This window comes from Anabrus simplex, chromosome 3 (genome assembly GCF_040414725.1).
Source record: "Anabrus simplex isolate iqAnaSimp1 chromosome 3, ASM4041472v1, whole genome shotgun sequence".
Taxonomy (NCBI): Eukaryota; Metazoa; Arthropoda; class Insecta; order Orthoptera; family Tettigoniidae; genus Anabrus; species Anabrus simplex.
Window position 1 is genome coordinate 439554678 of NC_090267.1, and position 16899 is coordinate 439571576.

The 16899-nt window shown below is 44.3% G+C and overlaps 1 protein-coding gene across 1 annotated transcript in view; it reads right to left on the reverse strand.

Annotated features, from left to right (window-relative positions):
- The window catches only part of LOC136867410 (innexin inx3), an 87079-nt gene extending 70814 nt beyond the window's left edge, over nt 1–16265 (reverse strand). The window contains exon 1 of the mRNA XM_067144606.2: nt 16137–16265. The gene's annotated coding sequence lies outside the window, so the exon portion shown is untranslated. The remainder of the gene's footprint in view (nt 1–16136) is intronic.
- Between the last annotated feature and the right edge of the window lie 634 nt (nt 16266–16899).

The following is a 16899-nucleotide window of genomic DNA, read 5'->3' on the forward strand; positions in this document are numbered from 1 at the left end:
GGTCTTCCGACTCCAACTTGGCAGGTTCGATCCTGGCTCAGTCCGGTGGTATTTGAACGTGCTCAAATACGTCAGCTTTGTGTAGGTGGATTTACTGGCATGTAAAATAAGTCCTGCGGGACTAAATTCCGGCATCTCGGCGTCTCCTTTAACCATAAAGGTAGTTACTAGGACGTAAAGACAGCAACATTATTATATTTTTCTTTCGACCAACGGCACCCGAACCTGCTAACAACGGTGTCAGACCTTTATTTTAGAAAATACCAAGTTAGCTACTTATAAGCAATCTGCCACTGGGTGACAGCCCTTATTTAAAAAAAATAATAATAATAATAATAATAATAATAATAATAATAATGCAGGTCAATTGTAAGTGACTGATGGGTCGCATGCGGCACGATGCTTTTCCGCTCGGTCGCTATTGGCACGATAATAGCCGGGTCGCATCCGGCACGGTCGCATCTGGCACGTAACCTTTCCATGCGCTTCGCGCCTCTTCCCTTTCTCTTGGCGATGTCTTAAGTCTTCAGAGGGTTGGACCTCTTCCATTTCTGCTCACGTGTAACTTGCTTCCTTTTAAAACCACCACCGCCTACTCCAGATTAAAATCCGAACCATATGAAAGTGACATTTTATTTCACCTCGGCCAGATTTCGGATCGTTACCACCTTGATTAGAAGCCATGGACAGACTCGCTCGACCACCACGCCACAGTCTATTTAATTAAATTACTTTTGAATCTTAAGGCTACATTTTGACGATCTGGAATTTCACCATTTAAACTTCCCTAATGTCATATTCACAGACTTATTAACTCCCCTTCAAAATGCGCCGACATGCATAAGAAGACTGCCATGCCAAAATGTCCTTTAGGAGAAAAAGTCAACCACGAACTGGGTATAAGAGGTCAAGAAGAACGACTTAAAATAAGAAAAGAGGAAACTACAGAGAGATTTCTTTTTAAGTTTTAAGAATGGAAGGAATCCAAGGAAAAATTAAAAGGAAACCCAGTCCAAAATAGTCTCAGGAGAGTAGAATACAGCACAGTGCAATGATGGAGTAATACTGGAATAAACGAATGAGGAAACAAAAAGGAAGGATGAATTGAAATTGGTATGTGGTTCCCAGCAAGTCTCATCGTAAATAATAATAATAATAATAATAATAATAATAATAATAATAATAATAATAATAATAATAATAATAATAATAATAATAATGTTTTGTGTGGCTATTTCTAGCCGAGTGCAGCCCTTGTAAAGCAGACCCTCCGATGAGGGTGGGCGGCATCTGCCATGAGTAGGTAACTGCGTGTTATTGTGGTGGAGGATAGTGTTGTGTGTGGTGTGTGAGTTGCACGGATGTTGGGGACAGCACGAACACCCAGCCCCCGGGCCATTGCAATTAACTAATGAAGGTTAAAAATCCCCGACCCGGCCGGGAATCGAACCAGGGATCCTCTGAACCGAAGGCCAGTACGCTGACCATTCAGCCAACGAGCCGGACAATAATAATAATAATAATAATAATAATAATAATAATAATAATAATAATAATAATAATAATAATAATAATAAATCGTATGGCCTCAGTTACCGTGAGCAAGTATTTAAATTTTACGTCATCTGGCTGCTAGCTCGTCAATTTCGAAGTTCCGTTTAACTACAGGCCCACTAGATGGCGGAATAAGCCGAGTCTCTCCTAGGCGTATATAGATGAGTGTTAATGAATTTTGTCGGGTAAACACCAACAACTACTACTAAACGTTTTCATTCCTCCCCTGAAGGGGGAGGCGGGCTTCTTAGACGGTGACGCCGTCTCTCAGGCCGGGAGATTTGTTACGGTGAAGGAGATGTGCGGAGAAGGTGAGGGGGTAGGCGGCCGTGGCCTACACTACGAACTGTCCCGGCATACGCCTTAGTGCAGGAGAATGGAAAACCACGGAAAACCAATCTCAGGACAGCCGACGGGTGGGACCAGGCGTGAAGTCCGGCACTGTGACCCAGGCTCGTCTTCCGAATGCAGAGGCGTAGAGCCACGGTAGAGCCGTGGCCAACTTTCCTCGTAAACACCAAATGTGTCACCAGAGATCTTTTACATGCCGACATCGCACGACATGGAGTGTCGAATGGACTTTTTCCGCCCTTCAAAATTCCGAATACCTCCGCCGGGTTTGAACCCGCTATCCTGGGATACGGAGGTGGACACTCTACCATTGATCCATATAAGGAGCCATAACAGTAGTAAGTGGGACATTAAACCAATAACATTATTTTTATTTTTTCTATGTTATGTGCGAGTCACACCGACACAGATAGGTCTTATGGCGACGATGGGATACGAGAGGCCTAGGAGTGGGAAGGAAGCGGCCGTGGCCTTAATTAAGGTACAGCCCCAGCATCTACCTGGTGTGAAAATGGGAAACCACGGAAAAGATTCTTCAGAGCTGCCGACAGTAGGGTTCGATACACTTATCTCCCGGATGAAAGCTCACAGATCCTAACCGCACGCCCAACTCGCTCGGTCGTTTCTTAAACCGAAAGACGTTTTGATAACGTATACACTGCCGAAAAACAAAGACATGCAACATCCTCAAGGATTGTGTTCAGTGGCACCAGGGTATAATACGTGCATACTGAGGGGCTGCTGTGTTAGTGATTCATTTGTCAAGGACATCGGCGACCAGATGGCGCTCAGGAGGCCTGTCTGTGCGCACTCTGTTTTGACTCTGCAGGCAGTAACTGTGCTGAGATTAGAGGTGAACAGTATTTGCAACATTCATTCTAGGGTACAACCATGCCCCGCCGACGAATACGCGCTCCTGTTGACCAACTACAACTATTTGAAAGGGGTCGCATTGTGGGCCTGCGGGAAGCTGGATGGACGTATCGACAGATTGCTGCACATGTTGGGCACAATGTATCGGTGGTGTGTCGCTGGTTTCAGCAGTGGTCTGTGGAACATTCCCACACCCGTAGACAAGGCTCCAGACGTTCGCGTAGTACAGACGCACGTCAAGATCGACGCAATATGCGAGCAGCGGTGGCCGAGCGAACAGCATCCAGGAACATCACATGCTGCACCTGCTGTGTCACCAAGGACCATTGGGAACCGTCTGCATGCAACAGGATCACGATCACGGGTGCCTCTGGCCAGGCTAATACTGACACCATGATACCACCAAGAACAGCTACTTTGGTATCGTGAAAGAGTCGACTGAAGAGGGGAATGGCGCTCTGCTGTATTCAGTGACGAGAATAGGTTCTGTCTGTATGTAAGTGATGGACGTACACGTATACGGCGTAGACCTGGCGAACGGTCTATTCCAGAGTGCATTCACCCACTGCACCCAGGTCCCAGCCCGCGCTTCATGGTGTGGAGGGGGGCATCAGTTTACAACTCGCAGTCACAGTTGGTGTTTCTGCAGGGTAACGTAACCAGTGCATAGATTACTGTTCCTGTGCTGCTGCAATTTCTTCGACAGGAAGGGGATGTGCTTTTTAGTAGGACAATGCACGTCCACATACAGTTGCTGCGACGCAACATGCTCTGCGTAGTGTAGAACTGCCCTGGCCAACAAAATCACCGGATCTCTCGCCAACTGAACACGTATGGGACATGCTGAAGCGTTCTACAGAGCCTGCAATAACCATTGCCGAATTGCATCAAAATGTGCAAGATGCTTGGGACAATCTATCGCAGGATGCCATTCGGCCCGTTTATGACCGTTTGCATGCGCGAATACACGCCTGCATTGCCGCCAGAGAGGTGTACGCTGTGTATCGATGCGGCTGATTGAGCACCCTTTTCTGTGACATGTGTGTTTCATTTGGTCAGAATTTGTAATCAATAATCATATACTTCTGCAATGATGAATACCTGTCACATCACTTGTGAATAAAATGACCTTGTCATTGAGGATGTTGCATGCTTTCTTTTCCGGCAGTATATATGAATAATGCCGGCCCCATGGTGTAGGGTTAGCGTGCCTGCCTCTCGCCCGGAGGCCCCGGGTTCGATTCCTGGCCAGGTCAGGGATTTTTACCTGGACTTGAAGGCTGGTTCGAGGTCCACTCAGCCTACGTGATTAGAATTGAGGAGCTATCTGACGGTGATATAGCGGCCCCGGTCTAGAAAGCCAAGAATGACGGTCGAGAGGATTCGTTGTGCTGACCACACGACACCTCGTAATCTGCAGGCTTTGGGGCTGAGCAGCGGCCGCTTGGTAGGCCAAGGCCCTTCAAGGGTTGTAGTGCCATGGGGTTTGGTTTGGTTTATATATGAATATTTAAACATCCAGTCTGAGAAATCAGTAAATTGGACGTTTTTCAACTTAATTACTATAGCCTACAACCCGCGTAGGCCTACATATATAGCACTTTGGCTAACCCCCTTCGAATATTTCTCTTTACGATGTATTCGAATAAGTTCTTACAATAACCGATTACACAATACACTGTTGCCTAAATACACACAAATAATAACATTTACAGTTTACATATGAAATGAAATAAAACACGAGTAGAGAAGGGACGCGTAAGCATTTAATTCGCCAACCATTAGTGGATCCTTTTCTGCCCGTGCATCGTAGTCTCCGACATTATCTTACATTTAAGCATGTTCGAGTTCACTGAAATATGTCCTCTTCTATAATACCTCTTTTCCCTCTCTATCAACGTGTTAAAGATCTGTACAGCATTCCCGAATGTCCTTTTTACTAGCAATTGATTTGAACGTCCTGCAGACAAATTAGGTCTGTTGGCGACGATGGGATAGGAAAGGGCAAGAAATGGGAAGGGAGCAGCCGTGGCCTTAATTAAGGTACTGGCCCAGCATATTCTGGTGTTAAATTGGGAAACTACGGAAGGGCTGCCGACATTAAGAGTTCGAACCCACCCTCTCTCGAATGCAAGCAGATAGCTACGAGATCCGAGCCGCATAGCAAACTCGCTTGGTTCCTGAATGCTTTACTCCTTTTATCGTATACGGGAAGTTTGGAAATGAGATCATAGGGACAGCGCTAATTCTTTTCGCGACGTCCGCAGAACAACGCTAAAATGTGTATTGTTCCTCTCAATTAGAAAACCTCAGTGCTGATAACATCAAGTCTTCAGCTCGGTAATTGCTATGTACTCAAGCGTTGCAGGTTTTATTATAATTGTTAGTCTTGTTATATCACTATACCGCACCCATCTGCCCCACGCCCGGTTTATTTCACCATTCGCATTGAGTGAAACAAAATGAAGTTCCAACTCCCGAGGGAATTCCTGGCGCTCTTCTGAATGGCCTATAACACCCAGGTAACTAGTTGAAGGACTGAGGTCCACATGGTCAGTTAGCAACAGGAGCAATAATAATAATAATAATAATAATAATAATAATAATAATAATAATAATAATAATAATAATAATAATAATAATATTATGTCCGCCTCTGTGGTGTAGTGGTTAGCGAGATTAGCTGCCACCCCCGGAGGCCCGGGTTCGATTCCAGGCTCTGCCACGAAATTTGAAAAGTGGTACGAGGGCTGGAACGGAGTCCAGTCGCCTCGGGAGATCAACTGAGTAGAGGGGGGTTTCGATTCCCTCCTCAGCCATCCTCGAAGTGGTTTTCCGTAGTTTCCCACTTCTCCTCCTGGCAAATGGCGGGATGGTACCTAACTTAAGGCCACGGCCGCTTCCTTCTCTCTTCGTTGTCTATCCCTTCCAATCTTCCCATCCTCTACAAGGCCTCTGTTCAGCGTAGGAGGTGAGGACACCTGGATAAGGTACTGGTCATCCTTCCCAGTTGTATCCCATAGACCCAGAGTCTCGCGCTCCAGAACACTGCCCTTCAGGAGATAGAGGTGGGAACCCTCCCTGGTCCGATTGAAAAATCAACCCTGGAGGGTAGACGGGTTAAGAAAGAAAATCGCGTTTATACATTTTGATTTGACGCCACCTACGGTGCCTGCGTCTACCAAATGAGGGAGAAACCAGAAATCTATTGGGCAACTTATAGCTGAGCTTCATTAAATTTTCTCGAATAAACAACATATTCGTTACCAGATCGTTGATATGGTCACATCGTACGACAAGGAGTACCGAATATTGGACTTATTTTCCGCCCTTCAAAAATCTGGCTAGCTCGGAGGGGTTTGAACCCGCAGTCTTTAGATCCGGAGGCCGCTACCCTACCACTGACTCGCACAAGGAGCTTAATCCGTTGGAGCATTTATGAGTGGCTTAAAAACAAAATTCTGCTACATTTATGTTTCTTCGAATCTGTAGATGACATTGACTGTTCCGACGCGCTTGATAAGCTATCCACCGGATGTTTTCACGATATGTACTGATGACGTAACAATTGTGATAATTTTGCGGTGGCTACTGAATTTACCAAGCGAGTGGCGGCGTGGTTTGGTTCACGTAGCTGTCAGCTTGCATTCGAGATATAGTGGGTTCGAACCCCACTGTAAAGCAACTTGCAAATAATAATTAATTATAATAATTATTTAATATTAATTTCTTTCTCAATTTGTTTACCCTTCAGGGTTGGTTTTTCTCTCGGACTCAGCGAGGGATCCCACCTCTACCGCCTCAAAGGCAGTGTCCTGGAGCGTAAGACATTGGGTCGGGGATACAACTGGGGAGGATGTCCAGTACTTCGCCCAGGCGGCCTCACCTGCTATGCTCAACAGGGGCCTTGTGGTGGGATGGGAAGATTGTTATGGATAGACAAGGAAGAGGGAAGGAAGCGGCCGTGGCCTTAGGTTAGGTACCATCCCAGCATTTGCCTGGAGAAGTGGGGAAACCACGGAAAACCACTTCCAGGATGGCTGAGGAGGAAGCGAACCCCCGTCTACTCAGTTGACCTCCCGAGGTTGAGTGGACCCCCTTCCAGCCCTCGTATCACTTTTCAAATTTCGTGGCAGAGCCGGGAATCAAACCCGGGCCTCCGGGGGTGGCAGCTAATCACACTAACCACTACACCACAGAGGCGGCCATTATTATTATTATTATTATTATTATTATTATTATTATTATTATTATTATTATTATTATTATTATTCCGGCGCTTTGGCTGAATGGTGAGCGTACTGGTCTTCGGTTCAGAGAACCCGGGGTTCGATATTCGGTTGAGCCGGGGATTTTAATAGCGTCTGGTTAATTCCTGTAACTCGGGGACCGGGTGTTTATGTTCGGACTGCAATAGTCGCACAACTCAAAAATCAACTTCTGAGATAAATAAGTGCAAAGTTTGTCTTGGCAGCTATCAGCTTTCTTTCGGGAGATAGTGGGTTCGAACCCCACTGTCGGCAGCCCTGAAGATGGTTTTCCGTGGTTTCTTCTTTTCACAACAGACAAAATAATGCTGGGGCTGTACCTTATTTAAGGCCACGGCCGCTTCCTTCCCACTCCTAGCAGTTTCTTATCCCATCATCGCCATAAACACCTACCGGTACTGTATCTGTGTCGGCGCGACGTCAAGCATTGTTTTAACCCCTAAATACTCTCATAACCATGTGCAGAGATATGTACCTTTTGTCTACAATCCTGTTCATGTGATTACTTCGATGAAGACTTTTCCTTATATTAACACCTAGCTACTTACAGTAATCCATCCCCATAAGGTTTTTTGTTTTTTTTTTTTTTTTTACCCCATCAACGCAGTAATTAAAAATGAGGGGACTATTCCTATTAGTGAAACTTACGACCTGATTTTTAACCCCGTTTATCATCATCTGTTGTCCATCTCACAACATTGCCGAGGTATTTCTGTAGTTGCCGCCCTACTGCAAGTAAATTCCAGTTCAGCAAGCCTGACAAGCGGCCTCTAGTTTAGCTGGGGGCAACGGCAAGGTTACCTAGGCCCAGATTTGGATTCAGTTTAATAATAATATCATTTTGCTTTACGTCCAACGACGAGGTGCCTAAATTCAGTCCCGCAGTTCCTTTAAGTGCCTGTAAATCTACCGACACGAGGTTGATGTATTTAAGCACCTTCAAATACCACCGGACTGAGCCAAAATCGAACCTGCCAAGCTGCTGGGGTCAGAAGGAGAGCGACTCAACCGTCTGAGGCACTCAGTCCGGCGATTTGGACTCATTTACTTTTTATCGTATGGCTTCCAGCGCCGGGAGTGTCCGAGGACATGCTTGGCTCTCCTGGTGCACGTATTTCTGACGACCACGAGCGAACTGCGCGTCTGGGGGTGGGATGATGGCAATAATGAGGTACCGGCACACAGCCTACACATGTCAAGGTGTAACCTCCCTGTCCGACGGACGAACCACCATCAACAGCAATCATATGCCCTCGCTCCATATGATTTCCTCCCCCCCCCCCCGCCAGTGGTTTAATGTCGCACGAACACATCAATGGTTTTCGGAGATGGAAGGATGGGAAAGGGTTAAGATTGGGAAGGTCTTGGCCTTAGCATGTACCTGGCGTGAAAAATGGGAAACCAACAATCTTCAGGGCTGTCGATGGTGGGATTTGAACCCACTATCTCCCGAAGGCAAGCTCACAGCTACGCAACGCAAACCGCACGGTCACACTCCATATGAACCCTGCGGAGAGGTTTGGAATTGAATCCCGGCTTTTGACACGCAATCTAGTGATTAGAAATACCACCATGCCTCCCAACATTCTGATGGTGACTTTTGCCACCAATGGGGCTCCAACGACAAACCACGGTGTCATACCATATGGCCATAAGTGGGCTCATGTTTGGATAAGGCACATGAAAACCAAAACCTATGGCGCAACAACCCGAAGGGCCATGGTCTACCAAGCGACCGGAGCTCAGCCCGAAATCCTGCAGATTACGAGGTGTCGTGTGGTCAGCACGACGAATCCTCTCGGTCGTTATTCTTGGCTCTCAATACCGGGGCGCAATATCACCGTCAGATAGCTCCTTAATTCTAATCACGTAGGCTGAGTGGACCTCGTACCAGCCCTCAGATCCAGGTAAAAAATCCCTGACCTGGCCGGGAATCGAACCCGTGGTCTCCGGGTAAGAGGCAAGCACACTATCCCTACACGGTTAATAAAATTAAAATACCAAAAAGGACCAAGTCGTCGGCAGAGTTCAAGCTGTTTACTGCATTTTTAATCGACTGAAATTTCGGCTCCATTGTCTCAATTGCTAGGATGCTGCCCTTTAGTCCAAGGGATCCCGGGTTTGATTCCCGGTCGGGTTAGCAATTTTAACCTTTATTGGTTAATTTCAACATAGGGTGTGTGTGTGTGTGTGTGTCGTCTTCAGCATTTGAATCCATCACCACAGACGCGCAGGTCACTTATAAGGCGTCAACTCAAAAGACCAGGGCCTCTCCGGGGGCTACACCCCATAATAATTCACTGAATCCATGCTTACCCTTCATATCTTTCAGAAAAAGAAAAAACTACGATCTATCGTCAAAACGCAAACATTCTTCAAAGCAATAACCTTCCATAAACTTATTCGAACTACATATTTACGTCAGTTTGTAGACGTATTTCTGTCAGCCAGTCCAAACGAGGAATAAACATGCCACTTCGTTGTCACGAACACAATATTCATTCTGTCGCCTGACACACAGCTTTCTTTAAACGCAGTGATAAGGAATTCTTGACGGTAAACCTAGTTAACAGTAAACAAATACAGTATGAGCTACAGTTAGTCCTACAATATCAATTACAAAGGAATACGCTACTTATTAGCGAGCCTCCATGGCTAAGGCAGCAGCGCGTCGACATCTCACCGCTGGGTCCCGTGGTTCAAATCCCGGTCACTCTATATGAGATTTGTGCTGGACAAAGCAGAGGCGGGACGGGTTTTTCTCCGGATACTCCGGTTTTCTCTGTCATCTTTCATTCCAGCAACACTCTCCGCTATCATTTCATCTGCTCTTCTGCTTTGCAAACAAAGATGAGAAAACTAAGAACACTTTTGATTCTGGGGAAAACCCGAAAATGAAATCATATCTCATGTTGTAAGGCATATTGCCTTAGTCTATGAGTAATAACTCCAAGAATACTTCTTAGAGCATGATTTCGAATGGTCATCGTTACTAAACAAACAGCATGTCGCTAGCGAGTGGATTCGTTCTTAACAAAACAATAATTCGAATATGTTAGAGAATACGAAATCCTCATGTAATATACACAGGGTGATTACACTCAAGTTCCTTCTGTAGGTGGAGAAGGTAGGATATATCCACGGTACTTAAGAGACGAATTTATAATTTAGGCCCACGGCTTGGTTGCGCGGTTCGACCCGTATAACTGTTAGTTTGTTAGCTTTTCAAGAGATGATGGCAGCCCTAAGGAATGGATATCCGTCCTTTCCCCCCCCCCTTTTTTTTTTTTTTTTTTGCTATTTGCTTTACGTCGCACCGACACAGTTAGGTCTTATGGCGACGATGGGATAGGGAAGGCCTAAGAATGGGAAGGAAGCGGCCGTGGCCTTAATTAAGGTACAGCCCCAGCATTTGCCTGTGTGAAAATGGGAAACCACGGAAAACCATCTTCAGGGCTGCCGGCAGTGGGGCTCGAACCCACTATCTCCCGATTACTGGATACTGGCCGCACTTAATCGACTGCAGCTATCGAGCTCGGTAGATATTATGGTTAACAGGAAAGGGGATACCGACATACCGTTAGCCAGTCGTGATCTTTCTTGAAACTGAACTATCATATTGAAAGGGGTTGAGAACGACAGGTATAATAGCCTATATGTTTCTTGACTGTTAGAATTGTTGTTTTATGTCCTGTTCCAAGAATAAACAGAGACAATTATTCAAAATATACAAAAAGTATTATTGTAGGTATTAAAGAAATATCATTAACGGAAATTTGTCGTCTGCCGCTCCAACCCCGCCGCATCCTAAGCCATGGTCATTACCTTCCCAATCCCACACTTGCGTCGTCGAAAACCTTCGATGCCTTAGTGCGACGTTAACCAAATACATTATACAGAATAGGTGTTACTTCGCGAGATATCGCAAGACATTGATTGCCAGGGCACCTAGCGGGACGGGGCTGATGACCTCGTTGTTAGGCCCCTTTAAACCACAAGCATCATCATCACCACCTAGCGGGACGGCCTTAAAACTGAGTCTAGTAGTCCACTGTACACTATGAATTATACCGAAAGTGTCAGGTTCCAAGTCATCTTTAATTCATACTGGAAGAGGAGTCCGACTCGTTGGCTGCATGGTCAGCGTACTGGCCTTCGGTTCAGAGGGTCCCGGGTTCGATTCCCGGCCGGGTCTGGGATTTTTTAATGCTAGTTGCCTTACGTCGCACCGATACATACAGGTCTTATGGCGACGATGGGAGAGGAAAGGAAGCGGCCGTGGCCTTAAAGTACAGCCCCAGCATTTGCCTGGTGTAAAAATGGGAAACCATGGAAAACCATCTTCAGGGCTGCTGATAGTAGGGTTCGAACCCGCTATCTCCCGGATGCGAGCTCACATCTGCGCGCTCCTAACCGCACGGTCAACTCGCCCCGTAGGTCTGGGATTTTAACCTTCATTGGTTAATTCCAATGGCCCGGAGGCTGGGTGTTTGTGCGGTCCCCAACATCCCTGCAACTCACACACACCACACATTAACACTACCCTCCACCACAATAACACGCAGTTACCTACATATGGCAGGGTCTGCCTTACAAGGGCTGCACTCGGCTAGAAATAGCCACACGAAATTATTATTATTATTATTATTATTATTATTATTATTATTATTATTATTATTATTATTATTATACTGGAAGAGGAAGGAATTTCCCCATTTCACATCGGATAGTAAAATTATATTCTGTGATATTTGCAGCAGAGAGGTGAGTGAAACTTGTTTTATATTTCCCTCTAAAGAGTTATTATCAATTTAGCAAAATAAACATGGTATTTTAATTGATGCCTATTGAAATACGTAACATTGAAGCTGCCTAGCAATATTTTATTATAGTACCTATTTGAGAGTCGGTTTTATGCAACTAAAATAACATTTAAGCACCTAAAATTCCGAGGTCTAGTAATCACTATTGCATGTGTCTGTGGTGGTTGGAAGTGTAATATGTTGTCTGAATATAAAGAGGCAGTGTTGGAACAAACACAAACACCCAGTCGCCGAGCCAGAAGAATTAATTAAACGCGATTAAAATTCCCATCCGGCCAGGAATCAAATCCGGGACCTTCTGAACCGAAGGCCTCAACGCTGACCATTCAACAAAGGATTCGGACAAAACGATATCATTATTGAGTTTCATTATTTTTACGAGTATTAACATTCAACTTTCATAGTAGAACAAAGCAAAAATCATTATCTAGTTTCATTATTTCTATCAATTTTAACATGCAACTTTTGTAGTTGTCCGCCTCTGTGGTGTAGTGGTTAGTGTGATTAGCTGCCACCCTGGAGGCCCGGGTTCGATTCCCGACTCTGCCACGAAATTTGAGAAGTGGTACGAGGGCTGGAACAGGGTCCACTAAGCCTCGAGAGGTCAACTGAGTAGAGGTGGGTTCGATTCCCACCTCAGCCATCCTGGAAGTGGTTTTCCGTGGTTTCCCACCTAACTTAAGGCCACGGCCGCTTCCTTCCCTCTTTCTTGTCTATCCCTTCCAATCTGTCCATCCCCCACCAAGGTCCCTGTTCAGCATAGCAGGTGAGGCCGCCTGGGCGAGGTACTGGTCATCCTCCCCAGTTGTATCCCCAGACCCAATGTCTCACGCTCCAGGACACTGCCCTTGAGGCGGTAGAGGTGGGATCCCTCGCTCAGTCCGAAGGTAAAACCAACCCTGGAGGGTAAACAGATTAAGAAAGAAAGAACTTTTGTAGTTTCTATCTTGACGCCTGATGTTTAAGGTCGGGCCGCCAGGTGAACCACTGTCAACATGTCTCTCAGTTTAGTACGGGAGAATACGGAAGTGTCCCCGTATTGTCTATATGGTTAATTAAAACACAACCCCCCACCCTCTCAAAAAAATATACATTCTCCTCCGACCCCGATGGTATTAGGATTGCGAGACATGGGAATATTCCATTTTTACGTCCTAGAATTGGGAAAGTAGCGGGCGTGACCTTCATTAAGGTACAGCCATTTCCATGGCTAAATGGTTAGCGTGTTGTCTTTGGTCCAAAGGGTCCCGGGTGTGATTCCTGGCCGGGGGGGTGGGTATTTTAACCTTAATTTGTTAATTACTATGGTTCGCGGGTTGTGTGTGTGTGTGTGTGTGTGTGTGTGTGCCGTCTTCGACACTACAATATTCATCTTCGGTAGGACCCCATTTTCACAGACACGGAAGTCACCTATTCAGGCATCAACTCGAAGGCCAACACCAGACCTCTCCGTAGACCACACTCCTTTAATTAATGATTTCCCTGGTCTGAACATGGGAAATCGCGGTAAACCATCTTCATGCCTGCCGACGGTGGTATTCGAACCCACCATCTCCCAAATGCAAGCTCACAGTTACGTCCCTTTCTTTTGCCGAAGTGTCGGACCTCTTCAATTTTTCCTCTAATTAGTCTTGTAAGGGAGTTGTAAGTTTACTTCCTCTTGAAACAATAATTGCCATTGCCTTCATACATCGAGTCAGGCTGGTAGAGGAACGTGCCTGAGTGATGGGGTAGCGGCTGTGGAGTGTTAACTGGACTGTGACAGGTAAAGGAAACCCGAGAACCTGGGGAAAACCTGTCTCGTTTGTAGTTTATCCCGAACAATATGTACACCATTTCCAAGATTTTAACACGGGAAACAATGGCGAAAGACTAACATTTACCAGGAACAATTTCCCAACCAATGCTAGCTTCTGCAATAACTGCAACAGGGATTCGTGATACCAACGACACTAAGGTTCAGGAAATGCCATATTCCGTTTTGGCTATGTTTTTTGGAATTAAACACGAATTGGACGATTCTGAGTATACTTAGCCTTTTCATAGGGAGTATACGTGCATATTTTACCCTTTTGGTCATATGTCCTGTCATTTTAGTTGTTAAGGTCATATTTCGGTTATATTTTGCACGAAAAAATATACTGTACATTCAATGCGATGCCCGATGTTGCCTGAGTAAATGTGTTGGTGGCATTGCGAAGAAACTTGAAACTCCGGCTTCAAAGCTTATTCACACGACTCAGCTGAGTTTACATCACTAGTTTTTTTTTCCTTTTTACAATTTGTTTTATGTCGCCCCGACACAGTTATAGGAAAGGGCCAGGAGTGGAAAGTAAGTGACCGTGGCCTTGGTTAAGGCATTTGCCTGGTGTGAAAATGAGAAACCACGGAAATCATCTTCAGGGCTCCTGACATTGGGGTTCGAACCCACAATCTCCCTGACTCAAACCGCGGAGCCACTCGTTCGGTCACTAGTTTTAAAACACTCGTATCTTCCTTCAGAGTAAGACTGAAATGTCTTACAGTACTTCGAAAAAAAAAAAAAAAACATGTTCTGCCGTCGTACTTTACCCGTAGAACCGTTCGAACCACAGAACGTACCACAGAGTTGACGATGAGGTGCGTCCACACCAAGATGTGTTATTAAACACGGTTGATCAACAATGTTCATGCAAATTTTTTGCTGTTAATAAACAAAATAGCGTATTCATAAACTTTTTGACCATGTTTATAAACAAAATATCTTTAAATTTCGTGAATAAAACTTTTCATTAAATGTTAGTGTTTCGCGTAACATTTGGATTCGTACATGCGAAGACTCAATCAGAGCATGCAAATTCGTAGCGCGGAATACGGTGGCTTCTTATTTCTTCTAAAAATTGACAATCAAATCGCAAGTGAAATTTCTATACCATAGTATTTTTAATTCTGCACCTGCATTATATTATTTTAATGCAATTTCATATCCACCTTCGCCCTTCGCAGAATAACGTAACCTTCCATAATCACTTGTATATCATAAAAATAATACTATTCTAACTAGGTTAATAAATATAAATTTTCTTTATTTCGTACATTTACTAAATCAATTCCCTGAGATTGTTGTATAAAGTTTCACACTCTTCAGGCACAATAACTGAAATGGCTTGTTTTGATGCTAGTCACTAGAGAAATATATAAGTGAATTGTAGGAGTCACCAGTTGCTTAGGAATGTTAAAAGTTATACCTAGTCTGTTGTTATTGGAAGGAACTTTCCGATAATCCGAATCATTTCTTGCAACTTCAGGCCCAATAATACTGTTAACAAGAGCTGAAAGTCATGTGGGGGCATTCTCAAACAAAGTTTGAAAGCGTGCTGCATAACGAATTAAGTTCTGACATACGGTAAGTGTTCTCTCCAAACGTAATTGTAAACTTAATTTCCAATATTTTTCTTTGACACACTTTGCGTCTGCGCTTTTGTCTAATTGTGCTCACTAAAATAATGAAAGCTGCAAGTATTTTCTTCTTCCTGACCTTATGCATTATAACCTCACAAACAGCTATTTTGGTGTGGACATAATGTTGAAGAAGTTTGTTAACAAGTTTATTAACTATGTTGAGAAATGTTTTCATCACCATTGGTTATTAACTTTGGTGTAGACTACAGCCAATGCTATTAAATATTTCAAAAAACCGAACCCTTGCTTGGCACCTCACCTCTAATTTCGATCAGAGGCAAGTTAGATTGTATTCGAGACCGTTAGTTTCCGTCTACAGTTTCACTCTGCTCTCGTCTACTCATTTTCATTAAAATATACTCTCATTTGCACAATTACTTGCTCTAAGAAATCAGTAACGGTACCTAAATAAATCCAAATTTGAAAACCGAGCACTGCAGTATGTCGCTCAAGTAGCAAACCCATGAATCGACACTCAAAATATTAAAAAGAAGGAATCCAACTTCCTCTAGCCATCCACAATGAGAAGTTCAGTATAAGGTGTTTTATGTTGGGTGTTCTGTCCGCAATAGCAACAGTACTCGCATTACCCCCTCTTCAAAATACGCACATGTAAACAATAGTAGGTACTTACTACTATATCCAGCCAACTGTACTAAACATGGTTATGTCGGTCTCTCTTTTAACAAAGGTCAGGACTGGTCACAAAAATTGTGTCAAATGCCGGTGATAAGTGAAACAGCTCAACACTTACCTTCTATAGCGCTCTTTCAACTTAAAATAACAGACTGAAATAAACACACGTAAAGTGCACATCCTTACTAACCTTGGCACGCTCCACTCACTACACTTGCCGAACGTGGGAAGGCTCGTCTAAGACTGACTGTCGACAAGTCCTTGCGAAAGAGTGTGGTAGCCTCTCCAGTGACGTCACAATACTGCTCGGTGCTTCCCAGCTTCCTGCAAAATGTACGGTATTCGTCGTCGCCTCTCCTGGGCTGTCTTCCTCTTATTCTAACAAGAAATGTTTATCTGATGCAATCCCATCCTCGTCATTCAGTGTGATGAAATTACGGATAACTGGAAAGCAGCGACATCGTTGGCGAATGCAATTTCACTATGTGTAGTTTAGTGCCTTTGTTTTAGAAAGCTACTTTTAAACATAGCCTACACATCTGGGGATTGCGGCACTTCCATTAATCTCCACAGGGGCGTCGTAGCCAAAAGGGGGCGGGGGGTGTTACTGGGGATTAGAAACACCCATGAAAATTTTACAAAAATAAAATAAACAATAAAATAAATAAATAAATGACAATAAAATAAAATACACTAATAAATAAATACAAGTAGATATCAAATAAGTAACATAATAAACATATGCAGCCGAAACCCTATCTCTAAATGCTAATAAAGTACTCCTCGAAGAACTGGAGAAGAAAAGAGCGCAAAATCATAAGAAGTATCATGGGATTCAATTACAAGAATGGAACTCATTATAAAAAAGTCCAACAAAGAAGTCTACAGTAAAAAAGAGAAAATTACAGACGGGCACGATATTACGTTCATCTCAAACGAATGGACGAAAACAG